Genomic DNA, 26044 nt, shown 5'->3' on the forward strand with positions numbered 1-26044 from the left:
ATCTGATCCATTGCCTTTTTTCACTGGTTTCCAGAAACCACTGCCTATAGACTTGCAGTAAACATTCAAGTGATTCAAGCCTCTTAAAGGACTGTGAATTTCTTGTGAAAAATTCTTGTCTGAGTAAGTGGCAATAGTATAGTAAATATCCAAAATAAGTCATTTTATGTAATGCATATATATCTTTGGATTTCCATTTCCCATGGGAATATGTCAGAATACAAGCTATGTTACTAAGTTAACCAAACACAAATTGCTTTACAATTTTTCCATGCATTCAAATGGGACATGAATATTTTGCTTTCCAAGCTGCGCAATTACCCTCGAGCTGATGTTGCAATGTGTCAATAAAATGACAGCTTTCCCTGAATGACAACTCATAGCTCTAGTGAAAAATTGACATGATCTGTAAACCCAGGTATTTTAAAGAAAAGACTTGAGTTTTGGGTGACTGTCTTGCAATGGCAACACAGTTGCCATTACTGGTTTGTAAATTATCTCCAAATAATACTTTAGAACGGCGTGCTTAAGTAGAGTTGTGATGGTGTGTAAGTTGGTATAGCAGAACATTCTGTAGCAGCACCTGCTAATGGAACTTGGGGGCAATTGGAAGTGCTCATAGATGGGGTACACATTCTATGTGACTTAGTAAAACCAACTACTGTGACTAAGTAAAACTCACTACTAATGAGTCTCAGATGACGGACTTTTTTATTTTGCATTTTCTCAACTTTTGGGGAGTTACCATCACTATCCATTTTTCTTACAGGGGCCTTATCATTCATGTAGCATAAGCCACTACTTGTCTCCCTGGATATTCACTTGTATGGAACTGTTCTATCTGCTATTTCATTTTACTTATCCTTAAGGTTCTTTAATGCCATCTTGCTTAACAGAAAAGGTGAAATAAGTATTTTACACTTGTTTAGCTGTTAAAACTCGAGTCTTAAGCTGAAAGCTAACTAGAAGACTTGCACATGACTTTCATCCTGATGAATGAAGATAAAGCTGAATATAAATCACCATAATCTTTGGGATGTATTTTAAATATCAATTTTGAAGCTTGAATTCATATCCAGCGTTCAATCATATTCTGTGACTCTATACCTATGCTATGCATTGACTAAATATAACTTCAGCTCTTGGGACAAGGGATTAACTATATCACATGGCAGGTAGCAGGATGCTAGATTTGTACTTACAGACTAAGGGAACAGCAAAATGTGTGTCAAAGTCTACAAACAATGTGATCACTCATGGATCAAGGAAAATAACTCCAAACATTTTAAGTGCTTTCTGAATGCTTTTACAATGTTTGGAAAGTCTGCAGGATTGTTTTAAGGCATAGTACAAAGGAGGTGGAAGATAAGTATGCTGAAGACATTAAGAGAATAATCCTGTTGTCTTCCTGATTTTATTTTTCTTTTGCAGCATAAAAATATGGAGAATATGTAGAAAACATTGGAGGCAATTTGAATTTTTTCATAAAACCTTCCTGGTGTGCAGATCATTAAGATACTGTAACTGCATTGCCTAGTTCTGAGTTAGTACTTGCAGGTATCTTCTATTGTATTATACTTTGGAAATGCATCTGAACTTTCTAAAGATACAGTTTTTGAAACTTGGTAAGATCGAAAAAATAGAGGAACTTCTATGGAAGAAGTTCTGAAATGTGAAATGTGAAATTGTGGTCATGGTGATATATAGGTGGGTCTCTCCAAAAAAGTGACTCCTATTTATTTCCATAGAAACTACAACAGACACAAAGGACACAGTAACATAGTTGATAGAGCAAATTTTTAGCTACAAAATACTGTTTTTCAACATATGCCATGAGCTATGCATTTTCATCAGTGATGAACAAGACCCTGCACACTGTTCTCATAGAAGTATGCACCAGTGGAGGTGACCCACTGTTCCCACTGCTGAAATGCACCGCCCATGCCTCACTGTGCCCATATCCACTGTTTGGTTTCCATAAACATTCAACAAGCACCAGTGATTGTCAATGGGTGCAGTCTTTTTCTGTGTGGAGGAATTCAGTGACGCACCTTTGCTCCATACGCACTTCACTATCAGACGCCATTTTGTCCAACTGCTCCTCTGCTGCCATCTGTCACACAGCCACAGCGTGTAATGGAATATTGGTGGGAAGGCCCAGCCTCTACTTCATACCCCAAAATATGCTTCTGATATAATGAACCAAAATAATAAAGTAGGAGGCGTGACTCTGTGCAGCCCTCAGGTAATACTGCTGATAATGCCATTGTTTGTCTGCATTTCAATAGAAGAAACTTCATTTTTTATTCTATTCTACTCTTTTTAGTTTCTCATATTCTTCATATTTATGGCTATGCAATTTCTTGAGAAATTCCTGCAGTGCTTAAGAAATTATTCTCTAATTAAATATACCATATATACTGAGTACCCGAAGTAGGAGACTTGGTGGTGTTAAATATTTTGTTTATCAGTATTTTAAGAGAAAACCTCTGAAAAAGAAGGCCATATTAATTTGAGGCATTTTGAAATTCCAGTAATTAAATGATAGTCAAATAATTTCACAAATAATGAGTAACCTGAATGAACAAATAAATAGGATTTATAATATCAGTGAACAAATATGAAAATTGTTTTTCAGCTCTTCAATGGTGCTTAAATCAGTATTTTACTGTTTTACTGGTTAGATGATATCAATTAGTGTAGTGATAGGATTTATGCTGTATTTCTACTACTTACATACCTAGAAGATTTTCACAGACATTTAGTGCTAGCCACTATGGGGCAGCTGAGTTGACCTAACTACCATTCTCAGGATCAAGTTTCCCACTTCTCACCTCTGTTTTATATCCTTTTCATGTAACATTTTACAAAAGGCTCTTATTAAAGGACGCAGTAACCTAGTTTTAGTAGACTTCATTCAAAATGTTTGGTGATCACAAAAAGAGTTGTCTGGGCTTTTTACTTACAGCAAAACTGAATTTGTAATATGAAAAGAATGTATAATATACGATAAATAATGATGATCTTTCTGTTCTCTCTCTCTCTTTTTTTTTTTTTTTTTAATTTTTACCAGAAACTGAAAGATTTATTTTGTTTCAGTTCCATTTGTGATCACTGCTTCTCATTTTCCTGGTGTCCCAGGATATCTGGTCCCAAGTGAATGTATCCATTTTTACTGAGCCTTACTAGAACTAGTTTAAATCTGTTTTTTAGAATTCATGACATGACTGGTATTAGATGATAAAGAATGTAATAAAATACTCTATCTTCCTAAGAAAAATGTAAAGTTAGTGTCATATAACATTTATTTGATGATAAGTAATCTAATTTAATTGCATGAAATAATTGTCATTTCCTACATGAAGATGAATAGCTTTTCCTGAACTAGCAGCATTTTTCATAAAAAAAGTGCTATTGCACTAGTTCTGCATTTTTTTTTCCTTTTGCCAAGCGAGTTCTCTAATGACCAGAAATGAAAAGTGTGATATCTCTACTTAAGCATTACAGTACTAAAGAATAGCATTTTTTTATGTTTCTGTTTGACTGAAATCAATGACTGTTAACTGAAAAATTCTTCTATAGCACTGTCTCTTGAAAGAAATGCTGTTTCCGTCCATTTCTCCCACACATTGAGAAGTCAAAATGCATGGAATCAGACACATGTGGATTATCAGTATGTGTCTGACTGGAATTTTATGGCAATAATGCTACCTCACAACATAAATATTTGAAGTGGAAAATCTGGATCCATTATGCTTAAGACTGGGACAACACGCTGTCACCTGTTATGGCAGTGTTTGAGTGCAAAGGTCACAGTTTGTTTATTCTGCTCGGATAAAAGTGTTAGCTTATCACAAGGATTTTTCAGAAGTATCCACAGCACGTTGTTGGTAGGAAAGGAAGGCCAAATAAAATAATGCATGCTCTAAAAACTTCATAACAATTTCAAATTTTTTGTTGTATGTTGGAAAATAATAAAGGATTAACTAATATAGCTAATGTGGATTAACAGCTAGGCAACTATTTCATATTATGTTTAGTATGTTTGCTGTACAAGTTTTTCGTTATTTATCATAAGAGGTATAGGGGTATCTGACATAATCTGACACTCTGATGCCCCAGACTTAATAAAAGTATAATTTCTAGTACATAGTAAACTAATTCACTAGGCATTCACACAAGGAACTAAATGACTTTCATGTAGCTATAGACTGCCTATCCTTTACACTGTGGACATCATCTCACTCTTGTTACTCCTGTTGTGTTGAGAAGTGGTTCTTAACTTGCTTTTCATATATGACAATTTTTTTTTTTTTTTTTTTTTTTTTTCTTCCTAGAAATGAGCTCTTTTGTTGGAGCTCTTTCTCCTCAGCATTTGTAGAATTGTCACATTACCAAATTTGGCAACAGAGATACATATGTTTCCAGAAACCCAATTAGTGCTTCATTAGCAAGGGTGCTCCTGACATAGACATGTATGATGACCAGAGGGCTGGAGCACCTCCCTTACGAGGACAGGTTGAGAGAGTTGGGGCTCTTCAGCCTGGGGCAGAGAAGACACTGGGAGTCCTTATAATGGCCTTCCAGTACCTGAAGGAGGCCCACAGGAAAGCTGGGGAGGGGCTTTTCAGAAGGTCATGTAGTGACAGGATGAAGGGAAATGGTTTTAACCTGGGAGAGGGCAGATTTAGGTAAGATATCAGGAAGAAATTCTTTATTGTGAGAGTGGTGAGACACTTGCTGGTTGCCCAGCAAGGTTGTGAATGCCCATCTCTGGAAGCGTTCAAGGCCAGGCTGGATGCAACTTTGAGCAACCTGGTCTAGAGGGAGGTGTCCCTGCCTATAGCAGGGTGGTTGGAACTAGATGATTTTAAAGCTCCTTTCTATCCCAAACCATTCTATCATTCTGTTCTTCACTTTCCTTTTTTCTTCTTCAGCTTTTCTTTAACAAGAAGTTAGTCATCCTTAATAACATAAGCAGTCATACAAAATAAGTAGGAGTTCCCAGTTCACTGCTGATACTGAAAAGTAATTATCTCCCCATGAAACACCAGGAAAAACACATTAGCTTTCTTATTACCATCATAGTGAAGTAGAATCCATATGTTTGGGTGTGGGACACCCTGTGTTCAGCAATCATAGGAGTGGGCCCAGAACTGGGGCAGCAAACATTCCTAACTTGTTTCATTAAAATATGTAATGCAATTATTGTTGATGCACTAACTAGAAAAATAACAGCTGCACACTATTTCTTCCATGCTGTTATTGTGCTGGCAGTCTATGTGGGTGTGGTATTAAAGTTTCATTGGCAGTTGTTTAGAATGACTTCAGTAGCCATGACTGGCAAGTCCTCAAGTCAGCTATGGAGGTCACTTCAAATGAGTTAGCTGCATTTCTTCACATAGGCCTCTGCAAAAATCTCAAGTGGATAGATGGCATCTTCTGTGAAACTTCCACTTGCTGCATACCAGTGACTGTCTTGTATAAAAATCTGCAATAAAGGCTGTGTCATGAAGACAATGTCATAAATTTGGCTTGAGTTGCATATGTCTTTTCATTTTCCTCATAAGAAAATAAATATACATGAATGTTCTTTCACACATCTCATTGGATTATTGCTTGAACAGTATTTCAATACTTGTGTCAATTTTATCTGAAAGTGTCATCATCGAAGTACTGGGTCCTAGCAAGCACAATGGTTAATGATGCATAGCTTTCTGGCTTGGCTGGAAAGAGATTTCTCTATTCCTATGTGAATACTGTTCAGTTGAGTTTTTACGACTAGTTGATATTAAGTAGAACATTGCCACCTTTTGGTCATAAAGAGAAGAAGTATGGTTAAAGAAGCAGCATTATGCAAGTTGGGGATGCTGCAGCAAGACTGTCTAATAGTATATTCATTTGTAATGTAACTGCTCGGTAATGGTAGCCCAGTTCTGTGGAGGTTGTAGGCATCATTTGTTTTGATTGTGTGTATTTCATACCACGGTGATGTGTTTAGAGAGAATATATTATGCTACGTACTAATTATGTTTTCCTGAGAACTGAATTACATATGCATTGTGAAGATAGTATGAAGGCTACCATGGTTACCATTGTGCACCCAGCAACTTATTTTATACAGTGCCAATTAATCTGAGGTAATGCTTGAGAGAAAAGAATTTTGAATAAGGAATGCTAATGTCTCAGCTGAAAGAGGGAAATTAGATATAAAAGCACAGCTTTTATTAAAGATTGTATGTCAGGGTCAGCATTTATAAATGAATCTAACTAAGACTAAATCCAATAGCTCACTATCCTACAACTAAAAACAACAACAACAACAACATCAACAACAACAACAAAAAAAAAACCACAAAAACTCACATTGCTACCCAGGCCTTACAAGATAGCAAGGCACTGCTTACTTCATATAAGATATTCTCTGAACAGGAGGTTTTTCTCGTCACAAACTTTTATTGCTGTATTTATGTGGTGCAGTTTGCAACTGGAGATTATTGCTATTTTAGAAAGAGGATACAGTTTCATGATGTAAAGATATCTAAGCATGATGATGGCTACAGCTGCTATGGACAACCTCTAGCCAAAGACTTCCAAATGGAGAAGACATTATAATACAGTTCTAACTCCATGTTCCTCATAGCTACTCATTTTTTTTACGGGACTTCTTAGTCAATTTATCACATCAGTATGAGATAGATGTCAAAACTGATATGCAAGCTGTGAGTAAAGTATAGTTATAATTCTTATGTTCCCATATCTGCATGTCTATTTTGCACTGGGATACAAATTCTTCATCAGTTCTGAATGCAAAACAATTATGTTGCAATTTCTAAATTTCAGAAGCTTTGAGGAAAGTTCAAGACATAGGATAAGCTCCTGACAGAATTGCAGATGTTCTACTTGAACATTCTTGTTACATTCTCTGTGCCTACTTACATGAACACAGCATAAAAGCATTAACGAGTAGCTGCAGAACAGTGCTGTGTAGTGTTGTGGCCACTCCTGATGTTTTTTCTGTTGCCACAGGAATCTCATTGAGTTTTGCTCTTGATTCTCACTGCAGCAGCTGTTCATACCTGGCAATAAATATCTAACTTATCTCTAATTAAGAAAATCACTTAAAGAGTGATAATACCAACATTTTAAGGCTGCTTCAGGATAGAAAGGTTCAGGCAAACATCAAGATGTTTAAAAGTCATATGGGCTTTGTGCTCAATTCTTAAAATTTTGCAAAATGTATTTAACACCAAACACTGAACTGAATCTTCAGCAGAAATCCTAACACTTCATTCTGCAAAATGTATGAAGAGCAGAATTTAAATTAACAAGCTAACTTTATACTGAAACAGATGAGGTAGGGAATGCCTGTGTGATCCATTCTGCTGGCTAAGCAACACCACATTCTATGGGGCTAGCAATTTTTGGCAAAGCAGTAATGGTAACAAACAGTTGGGAGTCAGTAACTTCAGCTTATGCAGATGTTCCATCAGTAAATAGTTGCCCAAAGCAAAGTTTCAATGGAATATTTATCTTACAAAAAAAAAAAAAAAGCAACAACAACATCCTAATAATTAAGCTACTAACATTCAAAGACACCTTTTGCGAGTGCTGTTCATTAACAACCTTCATTGGCTTCTGTGACTTGCAACTATGTTATTACTGTTTGTCATTAAAATATAATTTACTCTGCATAGTAAAGTACTTTTCTGTAATCTGAGGAATTTTCAACAGGATTCCCGGGCAAAAGAAAACAGCAAAATTCAGAACTATTCATTCATTAGTGACAGGCATTCTTAAAACAATTCTATAACTTAGCATTCTGGTAGTTGGACTGAAAATGTTTAACTATTTGCAAAATTAATCATGGGATTCTTAACTATGTTATATAACAAACTGTTATCTTGCAATAATTGGAAATGTAATATAGTGAAGAGAGTATCTCTGCTAGATATGAATCAGAAGGTTTTTTTCCTGGTTACTTTGTATTGTCACAGGATACAATTTAGATTACTTAGATTCTTTTGCTTGTAAGAATGTGGCTCAATGAGCATTTTTTTCTGAGCTGGGCGGATTTCCTGATCTGTATAGAATAGAAACCTTAGCTTCTCATCCTATGAAATCTGCATATTGTCTGGACTTAAGCTGTGGTGAAATGGTTTGCTTCTATGAGTTTTAATTATTGATACTCCTAGTTAGTGATTTCATTTTCTCTATTAAAAAAAACCATGAAAATGTTTTGCAATCTTCCCCTTAGTTCTAGCAACAGAAATGGATGATTCATAAAGAAAATGCTGTACCTGAGCAAGTGACTAAACAGTTGTGAGCTCCAGATAGGTCAACTTCTGGCTTTGCTTGTAGGGCTGAAAACTGCAGTTATGGTAGCAGCATATTTCAGATATGGATACATCAGGAGAGGTGGATGAAGTGTTTTTCAGAGCATCTGGTTCTTTGGATGGATGGACACACAGATGGAGAAGTTCTGATCGGCTGAACATTACGGAGATTATTCAGCAAGCTGGCACAAATTTGTTTCTCCATCAGGAAGCCTGCAGTAGTGCTGTAGGCCATTACAAGTGAAAACCTGGAACTAAAAGGACAGAAGGTAACTAGAGAATACAAGGAAAACTACATTGATTAATATTATTTTTAGGTGATTAACTTTTTAATTAAAATTCCAGTTCAAGCAGTTATAGAGGAAGTTTAGGCATCAAGGAAAATTAGGAAGTAATATAAAAGCAACTTAGTCCATTTGCAATCCAAATGAAAATCTTTTTTTTTTTTTTTTTTTTACAAGCACAAAGCATTTCTGTGAGACCTAATTGCAGTTTTCTTGACAATAGCTGTTGCAAGCTAGTGTATGCTACATTGTATTCAAATAAAAAATGTTGGATTACTTACCTGTTGAATAACACATTGATTATCTGTTTGAAGAAGGACAGTGACTGGTTTGAATTATGTTAGCTTATCTCTCCCATCCTTCTGCATTACCAATTCGTTAATTCCATTGTCTGTGGCAACATTTGTGTTTGTACTTGAGGTATAAAATTTAGTGTAGCAAAGAGCTGAGGCTGGTAAGCAGTATGTAATTAATAATATATCCAGTAAAACTTTGATATTTTATGCTTCGGAGTAAGTGTATGCAGAGAATAAAACCGATTGTTTCAGCACATGTAGCAAAAATCAAATAAGCTAGCTTAAATTTTAGCCTTTGTCTGCGGTCAGTAGAGGATGGTACTCTGTACTGATTAATTTCTAGTGAGAATGGAAGGAGCCAAGAAATTCTGCAACTGCAGTTACAGAGGATTCCCATTAATCTGTTCTGTAGCATTTGGTGTGAGTATCAAAAAAAGAATTGGATTTGTATATTGCACGCATGCTCATCTCTTGACAGTTGAGTATTTTATTCATCAGTTCCACAATGACAGTGTTTCTTGTCATGTTTGATTGTTAGGCTTCTTATAAAGGTCTTTTAAGATATAACTCCATTTGGAATAGCTATAAGGTTATTCTATCCTTAAGGCAGAAGTAGTAAGACACACTTCTGTTTTCACTGGAGCATATGTAATGTAGAGGAAGACAGTGTTTCCAGTGAACTGAATTCTTTAGTGTGGAAGAAAAAGAGTCCTAGTGAACAGACTTCTGCTCATTTACTCCCTGCAGAGAAATGACATTTGTTCTCAACAGCATTTTCTCTTGAGAGAACCAGTTATTGGGTTATGTCACAAGCAGTCTATCGTTCTTCAGTGATACATTCCTTAAGGCATACATGGATCACTTTCAATACTCAGTGATCCAAATTCAACTGTTATTGATTGTATGAATGTGCTGTGGTTATGAGAACAGAAATTTTTCTTGTGTATGCGTTAAAGTTCACCCGGTATTCATTCTGATGCAGTGTTAATATGCTCTTCTCCCTAGATATGTTGTGTGTGTGTGTTACACACAAACATGCATATAATCTTATATGTAAAAAAAAAAAAAAAAAAAAAGTTCAGGGTCCTTTTGTATCTATTTGGCTGATTTTAATTCTACCCCCTGCCATGAATATGGATTTGGAGATTCTCTCTAGGGAATCAGAATAAAAGAGGGTCCTGTTCTCCCATACCCATTGTTGCTGGTTTGAGGGTAAGAAGTAGAGACATTATTACTGTTTTTCATAAGTCTAAGGGTGATGAAAGCAATCACATTCAAGGCATGTGGAGGGGAGGAAAATTTACAATGAGAAAGGACAGTAAAAATTATGAAAATCATATGAGTATCTCTGCATATCTTCTTTTGAAGGAACCATAGCAATATAATTAAATGCTCCGGTAACCTCTGGTGTGAGCAGGCCTCATTAACTTGGCTTGATTTGTGCAGATAAACATCAAGAATACACACATTAGGCCACAATCGGCAAGAAGTCAGCAATGACTGGAACTAGCATTTTTATTTTTTCAGGTATTTCTGTACTGCAATACAGTTGCACAAGGAATGAGTACAAAAGGGGGAAAAACCACCATCTCTTGTCAAATAATTGGGGAAACAATCCACTTGAGAACTTAGTGCAGCCTGGACTCATGGCTTTTTTTAGCTCTTCTGGTTAAATATATTGAGCCAACTGTTCTGGTGGTTTACACAGTACATTAAACAACTTAATCATGCTGTCCTGTCTTGCATTAATAATTTAGCATTTGTATTCGTGAAGCAGATATGTTTTCTTCTTTTGCTCTGTTTTAGTTCTTCTTCAGAATACAAATTCTGACTCATTTCCATTTTCTCCAGACCTGACACCATAAAATTTTTGTTTTCCTATTTATTTTATAACATTCTGGTCCGAAAGTTGAGTGTTTTGGCCTGTTGTGTTTTTCCAGTGAATATTCCATTCATGGAATATTTCCCGGAATTCTTGAGCATCTTTCTGGAAGGGGGTTGTTCTGGGACAATACCTTTGAGACAGAAGAACTTGTTCTTCTTTTTGAGTTTTTCTCAGAACTGGTTGCTTTCAATAGCCATATTTTCTCAGGTAAGTATTCAATCTGGATGCACACTTCAAAGGAATATAGCCTGTAAGTTTTAAATGGAAACATAATGTAATTTAATTAAAATTGTAGTTGTAAACAAATACTACTATTAAGTTAAAAATTTTGTTAAAAATTGAAAAAAAATTATTTTAAAAAAAAAATTAAATTTTTAATTTAAAATTTAAAAATTAAAATTGAGTTAAAATTTTTGGACTGCCACTGCTGTTTTTGCTGACACAGGAAACAAAAGCAGACCTGGGACTTCTCCATGTTCTGTTCTTTTCACTTTCTCTATGAAGTATTTCACTAACTGACGCAGGAGATCTCTGGGTTGGAATTTCTTGTAGTTCCTATAGATTTTCCCCAGGTAGCTTTTGCTGTACCCAATTTGTGTACTTGAATGCATTGATTAACGTCTTGGTAGTCTGACCCTTCCAGTGACTCTTTCAGATGGTTTCTGTCACAGAAGTGACCAAGTGGTACCTAAATAAAATAGCTGTAAACAAAAGAAATCCTTGCAGGTACAGGAGTGGTGCCATGATTGGTTACATGATTTCAGTAGTTAGATGATCTAAATGAATGTACTGTGTCAGTCTGGGAAGGATCTGGTTTTCTTTATGGCAGCCTATAAGGTGCTAGGCTATGAGTTTTTGATCAAGGAAATGCTGGTGATATACTAATACTGATGATATAGCTAATGTTTTTAGCTGTTGCTGAGCAGTGTTTACACAGAATCAAGGTCTTTTCTACTTGCATTCCCAGGTAACCATTAGGTCTCATGAAGCCCTGCTTTCCTGGAAGTGGCCAAACATCTGCCTGCTGATGGGAATTAGTGAATTAATTCTTTGTTCTGCTTTGTGTGTACAGCTTTTGCTTTATTTATTAAACTGCTTTTATCTGTCAATCCATGAGTTTTCTCACATTCACCCTTCAAATTCTCTTCCCCATCCCTCTGGTTGAATGTGAATAAGCAGTGCAGCCTACTGGGCCTAAGCTGCAATGATGGAGCTTGAAATAATCAACAGTGGTTAAGGTATGTACTGGTGTGGTCTCATAAGTCTACTGGCCAACTGGATGTAAAAATTCAGCCCGGCAGTAGCTTGGGAAAGTCTTTCCTGATCCATCTGAAAATGCCATTGCAAGGATTCTTGTGACAGAATGTGAAGATAATGATTCTTCTTATTATTTATTTATTTAAACAGCCTCTCTGTGCAGCAAGAAGTTAGCAGAAGATGAAGCTGGAAGCCATGTAACAGATTTGACGTTCATTTTGCCGTGCTGCTTTGCTGTAATGTGCTGTACAAGTAGACTGCTGAGTATCCCTTAAAACTATGAATATCTTGCATGCATACTAAAGTGACAGTTATGTGGTAATGTTTGAAAGTGGTATCTCTTAAAACAGGAGGATTTCAAATTAGAAAGAATTGCTTGTAGCTTTTTGTGTTTAACCGCAACCTTCTTGGGAGTTTTGCATACTTTTGTCAGGCCAAAACATCAGGAAATTGCAAACATCATAGGAATTAATATAGCATGTTGCACAAAGACTTAAGGAAACTGTCTGAAGTTCTAACATTAGAAATGCTTGAGAAAAAACTTCTGCAAACACTGCAGGATACTGCAAATTGCAGTGCTGGAATCTATTCTATTTTACTTTAGCTGACAGTACTATCTAGCACTCTACTGTTATTTTTCCTCAGATCCTGTCTTTGTGTGCTACACAAAGGAAAGCATATGTTTTTGTTTTATTGCCTTTACTGCACCAGCAAATATGCAGAATAAGAATGACTGATGATCTGTGAGATTTCCTATCTTTCAGGGTATAATTTCTTTAACAGCCATTCTTTCTCTTCTTACATGTTTTTGGTGCTTAATACTTAATCATTTCACATCTTCTTATTGCTGTTCTCTACATTTTTTACTTTTGCTGGCTCAAAGAACAGTGAAGTTGTAAAAATAGTTGTTAAGAAAAGGAAAAGAAGATCTTTGTCACTAATACAGAAATATTTTATCATAGCATACAGTAGCAAATATATATATTTTTTTTAAAGTCCATTTAGATCAATTTTCAGAAATCAAGAAAGCAACTTGTGATAATTATATTGCTTTAACAATTCTGTGGGGAATTCTGTAAACCTGGAAGTTGTTGCAAATGTCTCAGGGTTTGCAATTCAAAAATTATACAAGCTTACTAAAATAGCTTTTAAAAAAATCAGTTAAAAGTATTGTTACCTTTTACAAGTTACAGCACCTAGTCTAAAGCACCAGATAGAAAAGCTTTCATCACAAGCATTTGCTTGGGAAAAAAGATCTGACAGAGACTAGATAGATTCACAGACTAATACAAAATGTGGAAAAGCTTGTCTACATCTCATTAATGCCATCTTCTTACTTTGTCTCTATTCTTCCCTGAAGGCCAATCTGTAAGTACTTATGACTTGAAAGTAATTTGCAGCTGGCTGAGAGTCTATAGAAAATTGTCCTGTACATCTGAAATGTATATGGAACAAATAATTTTAAAATCACTTATTACACCAGCATGGTTGAAGGACACTTCACAAACAGTCTCTAGGATAATAATCAGAGCTTACATTACTCAAAAATGATGACTTTCTTAACTGATATTGAGATGCATAATTTTGCATCGCATGATGCATGTAAGGATCTTATTATCAAGAAAAAGAGATTTCCCATGTATTAGTGTATCTGAAGATCTTTTTGGCATTACTGTTTTGATGGGTACACTGGATGGCTGGGATAGAAGAACATGGAGAATATTCATTTCGTGCAACTGGAGGTGGCCCTACTCACCCACAAAGCATGTTTGAATATAAATAATTTTAATATCTGAAACAAAGTTTAATAGATTAATGAGTCTCTAACCTTTTCCCTGTGATTCCTTTGTGAATGATCAGAGTGAACTTTGTTGACAGATAAGGATGAAAACCCATAGAATCATGGAATATCTTAAGCTGGAAGGACCCCCAGGGATGTCAAACCATAGGGTTTGAATTTTAGGTGGCTCTGTTTTTGAGAGCATCCAAACACTTACTGAACTCCAACATGCTTGGTGCTGTGACCAGTTCCCTGGGGAGTCTATCTCAGTGTCCAACACTCTCCCATGAAGAAGCTTTTTCTAATGTCCATCTGGACCTTCTCCTGATGCAGCTCCATGCTGTTCTTTTGGGTCCTGTCACTGTCACCTGTGAGAAGCAACCAGTTTCTATTCCTCAACTCCCCTCATAAGGAAGCTGTAGGCCACCATGAGGCCAGAATCCACAGAGCTGACTCCTGTCTCCACGGGAGCTCTGGATGTCAGAATACAGTAGGAGAGAATGATATTCAAAGACAGTTCTATTTCTTGCCACATGAAAAGAAATTGAACAGACCAAGTAACTGGTTAAGTAAACACACAGCAAGAAAGGCTGGGTTCAACATTGTGAAGGCAAGGTGAAAGTAATGACATGGCCTATGACTAGAATGAACAGAGATGGAAAATTTTGCAGATCTGCTCTGAAAGTTTGGATTGCCCACTGAGAAGAGCAAAGAATATGCTAATATCTAATTATTTATGGTGAATGTTGTTTTTTTCTTAGTGCTCGTTGTGTCTAGAGCTCCTAAAGCTTTTGGTTAAAAAGGAGGATTGGAAAAAAGCCTACTACTGTAAATAAAAATAATACTCCAGAAAAAGAAGGGTTGATCAGATGTGGGTGTGTAATCTTTCTCTCATGTGCACAACCTAAAATAAAAGTTAATGGGAAACCTTTGCAATTATAGTTGGCCGGGAATTTCTTACAAGGTGATTTTCATCAGATTGTGACAATTTATTAAAAGGCATCAAGAAAAGGTCAGGTTTTGATAGAGCTTCAGAAAGAAAGTTATTTCAAGACTATCACGAAGACCTGATAATGAGATACCTATCAGGGCCGTTCTCATTTGTTAGGGGGTGAGAAGAGCAAGGTCTTAGGTATGGTTAAGTGGCTGTCCTGTCTTTTCCCCTCAGGAAACATCAAGTTAGTAGCAGTGTAGAAAATTAATAATAAGAAGATAAGTTCTGCATAATGTTCTGCAGCAGTAAATCTAGCTCCAGTTCTTTTATAAGCATAACCCCTCTGAACTGGATTGGATCACTCTCACTTTTCATTATTCCCTCAGTTACTTATGTTATAGCAGTTTTATTTTCAAAATTGATCCTTATCAGTGAAAGTGATCATTTTATGAATGAATAGGGAAATACCCAGTGAAGAGAAAGAGCACTGAAACCTGAAATGACCATACACATAAAGTCTTAGCTGGTAGTTTACTTTTATATTAACTGTAAAATGCATTCCACTTCCATACACTCGTTTCTTTCTCCAAGCAGGTTTTCTATGTACATTCCAAAGTTTTGATTTCTGAAAGCTCTCAAGTTTTTCTTGTGGAATCAAAAGTCAATTCCATTACCTTTGTGTCTTAACATAAAAATCATATTTGTGACTGGGGAGATCTCAACTCTTTCATTAAGAATGCAGTCAAAGTTGAGTGCCAGTGCAGATTGGCTCATTAGACCACAGCAGCAATGAGCTTTTCTCTTGTTTTAGGCAAGAGCCAAATAATAGATTCAGATATAGATTTTTCTCTTATTTCATCTTTCTTAGATATCTCTATTTTCAGAGGGAATTGTAACGCCTTTATACTGATAAAAGTCAAAGTAAAAAATTCTGGCAAAAGATCTTAGTTGTTGCTTGAAAGCACCTACAGTTTGCCAGCTTCTGAATTTTTGTCAGATGTCTCTATATATTTTATTTCTGCCTTTAGCAGCTGTTTTAAGTTGAAAGCCCGGCCTTCACATGTATTAATTAGTACTGATTCACTACTCAGTAGTTGGGATATGTTTGTGTTCAAATAAAAAAAAATTCCAATCCATATGTCATAATTACACCATGCTTAGCTTTCCAATTACAGAACTGCAATCTCATTTGTATACATTATGGTTAACAGTACTCCATCTATTTTTCTATAGACAACAAAATTTGTTCTAATGTTTCTTAAAAATAAAACGAAACCAAGCAACAACAGAAATACCTTGCTAAAGAAGAAACAAATTAAACCATCCAGCTTTACATCATAGCAATTATATAGTCTTCCTGTTAAATAGACAAAATGTTGATAGGAAACACATATAAAGAGGTCTTAGAATATTTCTAATTGAATAATAACAGCAAAAGAAAACAAAACAACAACAACAAACAGATGCAGATGATGAAAAACATCTGTAGTTACTAGAGAAATGTAATAGCATGCTTTCAAGGTGTCAAGGGGGCCATAGCAATGAATATTTCTTCTTCAGTGAAGACAGAAATAAATGCCATTGTAAAAGCAGACCCAGGAACATGCATTATTAGCCTTTTTTTGCTATTTTGATGCTTTATTAGTTAATAAAATGAGACCAATTTCCAAGAAAGCTGTGTTTGAACATTTATAATATTCTGTGAAAGAAGGTATAAGAATTAAAACTCTGGCAGATTTCTAGCTATGATATGAAAAACTTGGAATTTGTAACAATTTCTATCAGCGCTAAAACTCCAATAGTGAATGGCTATACGTGCTTCTCAGCAAAGACAATCAAAACATGTTGGGTACCTTTCAGATTTTAAAGATGCCCACAGGCAATACAACGGATGGATTGATTCAACTTATTTTAAGTTCAATTTCGAAGCTTCTTTAATCCTCTGTTGCTGCTTCTTCATTCTTTCTCTCTGATACATATATTGTGGAAACTCCCTTATACAGTGTGAAAGAAATGTAAGTTTTGTACCAATATAGCTGAACAGCCCTAAATGATTTTACTAAAATTTAGACCCAAGGGCTTTTTTGAGGCTCTTTGGAATATCCAGCTAATGAAGAATGTATGATAAATAAAGTCAGACTTTATATCTTTGTGAGTTTCGCAAGTGTTCCTGACTGCCACAGCAGCTTAAGAGACAGTGTGGATTCTCTAAACATCCAAGTGTAGCCAGGTTTTTCTTGATGTTTGTAAATTAATTTTTCTCCTCTCTTGTAAAAATCCATGCAGCAGAAACAAATATTCAGCAATTCTTTGACAGGAGAAACTATTGTTTTAGAAGCACAATTTTTTTTCTTCAAATGATCTTGTTGACAAGAGAAAAACAATGCTAGAGTCACTCAGAATGCTTACTGCTACACGCCAAAAAATCCTTTACCCGTTGCAATTTTAATGTGCTATGTTTCCACAGAGGAAAAGAATTTCTAACCTGTCATCTCCATGCCAGCTTCTATCTTTACTTCTCAAAAACATTCAGCTATGGGTCAGTCCTTGCAGGCAATTCTAGATCAGCTGTAAGGCTCAAAAATTTGCTTTTGTCCTAACTTTGTGTATTCTTTGGACTAACATCCATTCTTAGTTTAAAAGTTTAGAACTTGTTACAAGTTTTCCATTAAAACAGAGGATAAAAATAAAGATCACCATATGTGTAGAGTAAGATTTTAGCTGTATGCTTCTGACTTAGATTACCCCTAAAATAGATCAACATTATTAATTTAGTTATAAGTACTCAGATCATGGAGTCATGTTATGAAGCATTACAATTTAAGACCAGAAAAGAACACTGTTTATCTGCTTTCAGAAACAAACAAACAAAAACAACAGTGTTTTGAGAGCAGTAGAACTGTTTCAAGTAAGTTTAATTCACACAACATGTTGAACGTACAGCATGTTGAACCTTTATGCAAGTGTTTGTCCATTAGCGCTGACTGAAAATACCACTGAAAATGCAGGCAGTGATCTCACCCCAAGTGAGTCCTTCCCCAAGTGTCTATTCGGCAGTCTTACCAGCATTAAGCATGAAGAAATGCCTAAGATTCCAAAGACAGGAAAAAGCCCCCAGACAGGTAGCTGTGCCCACTCCTAGATCCCATATATCTACACAGCGCAGCTACAAACCCACATCCCAGCTGCAGCAATGGCAATCTCACTAAGATATATGGAGAGGAGAGAGGGAGATGGAGGGATTTTTTAGCAAAGGAAAAGCCATTTTTAAGCAATGCACTTTCCACGGAAAGTACTGCAGTAATGCTCTTGAGTATAGATTCTGATTGCTTAAACAGCAGTGAGCCTTGCTGTCAGTTGCCTGCTTGCTAGCCTCTCTTCAAAGACAAACAGGGATTCTGAATCTATACTTTCCTCTAAAAGCAGTTAGTGACATATGAAGAGATTTGATTTGTAAATGTCTGAGGCAATAGACTTCATCTTTGAAGCGTACAGAGAAAGGAAGCATGAAGCAGTTAATGGCACAGCTGTCTAGAGAAGAACCACGTTCTTTTCCAAGATCACCACTTACCAGAGAGATGAAACAGAAATACTTCTGTAAGAATTGTCTCAAGAAGAGTATAGAATATACACCACTACATGCTTCTCAAGTGCAGTCTTAATGAGTTTTCACTTGGCAATGAAATGTAAAGCTTTGCAGTCTGTCTTACCACCTCCTCTGCCTCCTTTTATTTCCATATTTTAAAAAACTCCTATTCAAACAATCTGCTCTAACCTCATGTGGTGGATAGAATATATAAAGAATCAGTAATTGCCTTTTGTTTTTAGTGCCTTGACATCTAAAAATTTGTATATGTAAGGTTTTCTGTGTGAGGAAGTAAGTGATAAAGAATCACCTACAAGATAATAAATGTGCATATCTGGACACTGGTAACGTGTTCTATGAAATGCACTGCTGTCATCAGAGTTTCACAGCTATGGAGTCTTAAATGCAATCTTTAATTTGAATTTTTAAGGCATCTTGATGCCTTTAAGACATTTATTCTTTTGCTAACTCTCTCAAAATGTCCAACACAAAGCAATAGGGAGGTAGACACTATTCTTACAAAGCTAAAAGTTCATGTATTGGGGTAAGTAGGAACTCTTTTTAGAAAGGGCTTCGGAAGAAAAGGGCTTCAATGTAAATTTCAAACCTCTCAGTTACTTTCATCTTATGCTGAAATCGGTTTAAAAAACACGAAAGGAAATAAAATTATAGACAAAGTGCTAATACTTGGAAACACTTTTTCATTGAATAATATTGAAAAATGTATAAAGCTGTAACCAGAGCTAGACAAATAACTCAACATTTTCCTTTAATAAATCCCTCTTAGATATTGATTGCTATTTCTCTTAGAAAAATTTTGCTAGCTATCTTCAAGAAAACGTCCTTTGAGCATAAAATCAGTAGAGACCAATTAAGACACAGAACGTTTTCTGGCAACTTCCTTTGGACAGTCACAATTAAAATATTTTTAGCGCGTCTTAGGAAACCAGATCATTCTGCAAATTGCACAGTCTGTTTCATGTTTTTACACATAAGTGGGCAGAAGACTCAGAAGAACTAGCTTTTATTTGTAAAATTGCTTTTTATATCCAATAATAAAATATGCAAATATATAAAATTTTTCCATATCCCATGTTTAAGCTATTTGAAAAACCTCCCCACTTATTTTTTCAGATGTTAAGCTACTTTTAATTAAATCTGTTTCACTTATGAAATCAAGAGACCTTTCAAATCACCAGTCAAATATTTGAAAATAAATTTCATAGAAATACAAAAGTTAAACTTGTATAAGTTAATATTTCTTTCAACTAAATCAAAAGTACTTTAAATTACTGTAACAAGTGAACTTAGATTATTATGACACTACACATACAACCATAATTCTTTTTCGGAGTCACCTGGCAAGCTGGTCAGAGTCAGAAACATTTATTTTTCAAAGCATCCTTCTTATGTTTTGAAAAGTTCCATCAAGAAAAAAAAATGCCCTGTTTGGACAAAGATTGAAAAGAATTTTTTAAAAAGCATATTGCACTTTCCATTGCAGCAGCAGCAGCAAAATGGTAATACAGATCATAATCTCTTGGGCATGGGCATAGTGAGCAGTCTGACACTTTGAACAGCTAATTTGTCTGCTGCATTTGTCTAGCTCTAAATCCACACTCTGGAAGAGAATGTGGATTTACTCTTTTTCCTGTTCCCTAAACTAGATTCTTTTTACTGTGTTCCTCGCTGAACTTTATTCTGTCCTTCCTAATCTTTATTCTGTCAATGCCAGCCAAAGTCTCTTGGGTCCCCCACTTCCCCTCCTAAAACTTCAGACTCCTCTCAGCCCTTTTTACTCACCTGTGAATCTGCAGTCCTCTTGAATTCTCAACCTTTAACTTCCATTCCTAACGTTTCTGCTGCTACTTTTCTCCATTCCACCCCATTTCTCAAGAGCACAGTCAACTGCCAGTGTAAAAAAAAAAAAAAAAAAAAAAAGTGTTCTTTTCTACAGTGCTGAAAAGTCTTCAGCTATCTCTAACACATAATACTAAGTGCTTTATCTCACCACGTCTGTTTTGTCAGCAAATGCCATATAAGCTAAGCAATCTAAACAAGCTTTGTTTCTCCATTGGGCAACTGCTTCCTGTCCTTTTCTGCTACTCAGCCCCAAAACTAATGTTCCCAGACCAAGGTCACACCAGTGATTCCTTTGATGCACTTATTTCCCATCCACAAAGATCGTGCCCTATTCCCATGTTCATTTTAATGTGTAATTTTTTTTTCCCAGTATGTCAGCAGGAGATTAGAAAGAGCACGGACTCCCAGTTCTAACCAAGAGCCATTTCTTTGCACCCCTCCTTCTATCTCTAGGCATCACAAAACAGCTGTTACACTGCAGGATGGCATATTTCCAGTCCTTTCACTTTCCAAAGCTGTGGCTGCTGGTTCATGCTCAGTTAGTCTAAATGATTGTTCATTAATAGTCGGAGCATGTAGATGCTGTGTGAGAACAGACAATATACAGCTAGCTCAAGGAAGAAAAGTTGGGAAAGGCTTGACTATGGTAACAATGTGGCTTTCTGAGGACTGACCAAAATTCACATGATTTTGAAACTGGATCAGTTTGCATAGAAGAAAAAGCATAGTAGTGCTAAAGGCCATCACATTAAGTTTTTGCACCAAAGTCTAATATTTTTATAAAGAAAAGATTCAAGAGAATAAGAGAAAAATAAAATGCAGACTTAAAAAAATAATGAAAATATTCCAGAAATTTACTACTTCCTTAGGTAAACTCTCAGAGACATCTGCAACTGCTTTGGCTGAAATAATAAATAAAATGATGAGGGAAATATGTATGTATATCAGCCTAGAAAAGCCATTCGGAATGGAAAATTGCACATAGCTGCTTGGCAAAGTTAGGAGCTAGTGAGAACTGGATGTTACTAAAAAAATGTCAGAAAGCCTTAATGATAGCAACGCTGACATCCCCACCTAAAATGTGTACACCATCAAGGCAGCCAGCAAAAAATCTCTTCCTAATGGGATTTTCAGCTTTTGTAAAATGAAGTCTATTCTCGTTCTCTTACGCTTTTTTGGGGGGAGTGGAGGGGAGAAAAAAACTGACAAACCACACTATCTCCTGTGTGTTTCCGTGACAAGCCGCCTTTATTTGTATTACCTTTTCACAGTAGGCTTTCTTCAGCAGGGAATGACCCCCAGGGAAATGTATCAGTGATTCTGTCCCAATAGAATACATTTATGCCATATCATTCCTACTTTAAAAGAGGTTACTTATTGTCCTCAGGAGAACATTTCAGTTGCATTACTCTGACAGTGTCTCCTTCCAGATGGATTTTCATGCTCAGGAAGGGCTGATGACAATGCACTGTTGACAAGAAAATCACAATTGTTTCCACAAACATTTAAATTCTGCCATACTAGAAATTACTCTGCAAGTATCTATTCAAGTATCTTCAAAAAATAAAGCTACTTTCTGTGTTTAGAGATTTTAATGGAAGGAGAAAATACCGTAAGTTGCTCACAGAAGTATAAGTTAAAAGCAGTGAGGTAAAACTGGGCCTCCTAGAGCATTACTTTATCTGTGCCACTTAAGAAATCTTCAGAATAACTTGTGCTTTAATTTTTTTTTTTTTTTTAATCACTGCCAGATACTTCTGAGAGTGAGGTAACTCAATAAATAGGGCAACCTAATGTTTTATATTGTAAGACCATTAGACAAGAAAGAATGATGTTGAATCCCTTCACTACAGATTTTTAGGACTACATTCTTTTTTTTTTTCATTAACTGTTTCTATCATTAATTGTTAGAAAATAGGGATTAGCAACTTCAGAAAAGTCAGTGACCCCAAATGTACTAATTTTAAAATGTTTGAGGAGTATTCAGAGAGAGATGGGCCTCCCCTGCAAAGCATTGTGTGTATCACTGCAGTAAAGAAAAATCGCTTTCCACTTTCATTATTTTGGCAGAAAAGAGAAGCAATTGGGAACAGCTCTGTAACCATAGTAACATATGCCCATATTTTTTCCCAACATTTTCTGAGGCACTGCAATTTGGATTCTGCATTCTGAGGATAAAGTTTGTGTCAAGGAAAAGAACAGAATAACTATTTTGTTGCAGTGCCTTACGACAACTTTTTTAAAAGTGATTTTTTTTCTATCAAATCACCACTGATTTAATAATCATTGATCAGGTGCAGATGACTATACAAAATACTAAGTTGCTAACTGATATGATTCACTACCTGCAGAAAAACCGCCTACTGTCCTCAGATGACCTGCCATGAAAAATACAAATGGGGCTCTGCACCGACATGGCAGAACCTAAAGGGGCTCAAGGGGAATGATTTATCAGGTAGCATTTTTCTAATGATGAAATATTTCAGTTTCTTTCTGTACCTGGTTGGAACACAAATGACTCTGTAACAAGTAGACGAAACAAGCTATTAGGTCTCCTGAGCTAATCATCTGCTAATTTAAAGGCAATAGGCCCAAAGTAAGCTTCCATGCTCAAGTTGCTAAGACTTTCTCTGTCAATAGCTTGCATATAATGAAGTCTCCAATTATCCTTCATTGCAAACTGAGATGACTACAAATTACAGCAGTAATTGTATTATACAGCAAAGTGATTTGATTCATTGCTTACAGGGTATACTTAATAAGCTGAAGTAAAATTATTTCTGTATTTCATCTCCAGAATCTATTTTTCTAAAGAACAGTTTTCTGGGACATTTTTCACCCAACATCTCATTGCTCAGACTGCCACAGATATTTAATGTTTTTACCGAGGTAAGTCTGGTACGGTAAGAATCAGGAAGCAGCACAACCATCAGGAGATAAAACGCAGGGATGCTTAGGGATAAATAGACAGCCCTGTATAGCAGAGAGCTCTTTACATGTATCTGTTGATGAGCATGGGCAGGTAACTGACTAAACAGAGTGAGTGTTTCTGTAAGGTTACAATATATTTTAATAACAGTTTATTTTAATCATAAATGCTATGTAATGAATTTATTGTCATCTTACAATCAAACGAAAGAAATTTGTGAAATGCAGTATTTGTTGGAAAGATGAGGTTCAGAGGAACAAAAAATGTCAGTTTTCTTCAGTTACTGTTTTCCTTGCTGTTTGTGTATTAATAGCACAATCTCTCTAATCATAATGCAGATTCAGCTTGTTCTTTAGTATAACTTTATTATATCAAAGACTACGAAAATTAGGGAATAAGCCAAGACAGCAATTGACTCTGTTTTGGAATAAGCTAAAGAACACCTGAGAGCTTTACCAGTCTGTCCTTTGGCATGATTTGGAAAAACGATGTTCAGCATCTTCAGATGACGATGTTGGCAGCCATAGCAGTCTGCCCTTCTTTATCTTTAATGTATGTTTTGATAATGTTAACAATACCATTTTAAAATGTTAATACAAATTCCCAATGAAAAGCCTCTGTTTTTCCTCAACTGTCTCTGCAGTTGCAATTAAAGAGGGAGAATAATCTGGATGTCATACTTGACATTCTTGTTATACTTTGAACCCAAGCACATAACTGTGAAGCCAGGAAGCATTTTTAATAATTGAAAGAACTTCATATTCATGTAAGCTGCATATAAAAAACATATATTTTAGAATGCTTTTCATCCCAAGAATGAGGTCAATAAATTCTTAATTTAATAAGGATTCTTTCTTTTCCCCAAACACAATTATATTTACAACATATTACAGCTTCAGGTCATACTTTCATGCAAATGAAAGTTGGTGCTTCATTTTTTATTATTTTAAACAAAAATGTTTCCTTTTTAGAGATGTGGTGTTATTAATTATGACTTAATTGATCTGTCTGACTAGAGTTCCATTTGCATCAACAGTTCAGATAAAAAATCTTTGCTTGTTGAATTTTGATTACAGCTATGTATTAGCAAGAGAGATGCATGTTCTCATAGTAGTTGTTTGCTTACTTTACAAATAATAATTTAAAAATCAGGTAGCGGATTTATAATTTAGAATTATTGCTGCAAATCTCCTACTTCCATCCCAAGACACATACCTATTTGTTTCTATTCAGTAAAAACCTAATATGCACAAAGTAAGGGAAGGTAAAGACAAAAATTCTCATTAAAAAAACAAGCTTTTAAAATCATGAAAATCAGCAGTACTGTAATAGTTGATATTACAAGGCAGCATATGAGTCAGTTAATAAACACTCAAAATTCACTTAACTTAGGCTGTATCTTATCATGTATGTGAAAAGAATACCCTTCAGTTTTTATACCCAAAAGTCTACACCAAGCATTTGATATCACCAGTTTTGAAATATTTCATTTATTTTAACAAACTCATGAAGCCATGTTACCTTCCAGACCCAAAAAATAAAAGATAGAAAATATGCAATTGCTTGTACGTCTTATGCATCTTGGTGATGTTGAAGAGTACGTCCCATGAATTACAGTTACTTAGACACAATAAAAGAGCTTGTAAGGTCAGAAAACTTACCAGTGTGAAATTGTTTTATGGCTTATTAAAATTATCAATAATACAAGTGGCAGGGAAATGGAATGCACTCTTAGCATGAAAACCGCACCATAAATGTCTGTAAATATTAAGGCCATGCAAAAACCATAAAGCAATACAATTTCCTTACTTGTAATCAGGAACAAGTAGTTCATCTCATTTGAACAATTCTAAATCTATTCATATCAGACAGCAGTAAATACGTACCCATGCCCTGTCAGTGAATATATTTTGCTTACTCCAGAAAGCAAAAATTTATCTTTCTTCGCTATGCACTGTTTGCTTTTAGAACAGGGCGTAACTGAAAATTTAAATAGGTGGCACAGAAGAATTTTGTGCTGTCTACTCAGAGCTTTTATTCGCTCACTTAAAAGCAGCATCCTGGCTTTTATAGGACTACATTCAATGTATAGGCTGAAACCAAGTGGAAAAGTGTCTTTTTTCTTCTATTCTACTACATATTAATTTTGACAGCAGTGTAAGAAAGTGTTTTCAGCAGTTGAAAGAATATAGATTTTGGCAATTTTCCACATGCTTTTGTACTGATCAGTATTATAATAATAACTATTGCCAGCTAACAAGTACAGTCTGCTCATAATTCAGTGGCCTTAGATAAAAGTTTTTAGCATTAAAATAAGTGAAACATAAAGCCAAGATGCACGAAAACAGAAGGAAAAAAAAAACCAACAAAAAACAATTTAAAAAAACAACAACAAAACAAACAAACAAACAACCTTGCAATTGACAAAAAGAAAAACGGATGAACAAAAATAAAAACCGAAAACCCTGCCCTGCAACATAAATCGTCTCTTCATCTCAACAGCTCAGCTTAGTACTAAAACTGGCCTAGGGATACTTCTCCCAGCTGAATGTTCCCCCTTCATAACACAGAGATGAGAATCTCCTTGAACATAATTCAAGTAATTGTCAATCTTCATCTATTTTTGTTGTTAAATGTCACCACTATGGGGCTAACAAAGCTGTTAACTAAAGCAATTTTATACTAGCAAAAAAAGCCATCCAAAACATTACAGTACATTGAAAACTTGCTTTTAAGGTCATGTTAGCAAAAGGCATTTTCTTCCATTTAAACTCACAAAATACAACGCACGAAACAAAATCCACCTGAAAGTCAGGGTTTCAAACACCTTGACATACAGCAAGCTACCAATAGCAAAAGTATCTCACATCTCACAATGAAGTCATTGTGTTGAA

Source organism: Centrocercus urophasianus, unplaced genomic scaffold (genome assembly GCF_019232065.1).
Source record: "Centrocercus urophasianus isolate 14NV4802_14NV808 unplaced genomic scaffold, USGS_Curo_1.0 seq_24, whole genome shotgun sequence".
Classification (NCBI taxonomy): domain Eukaryota; kingdom Metazoa; phylum Chordata; class Aves; order Galliformes; family Phasianidae; genus Centrocercus; species Centrocercus urophasianus.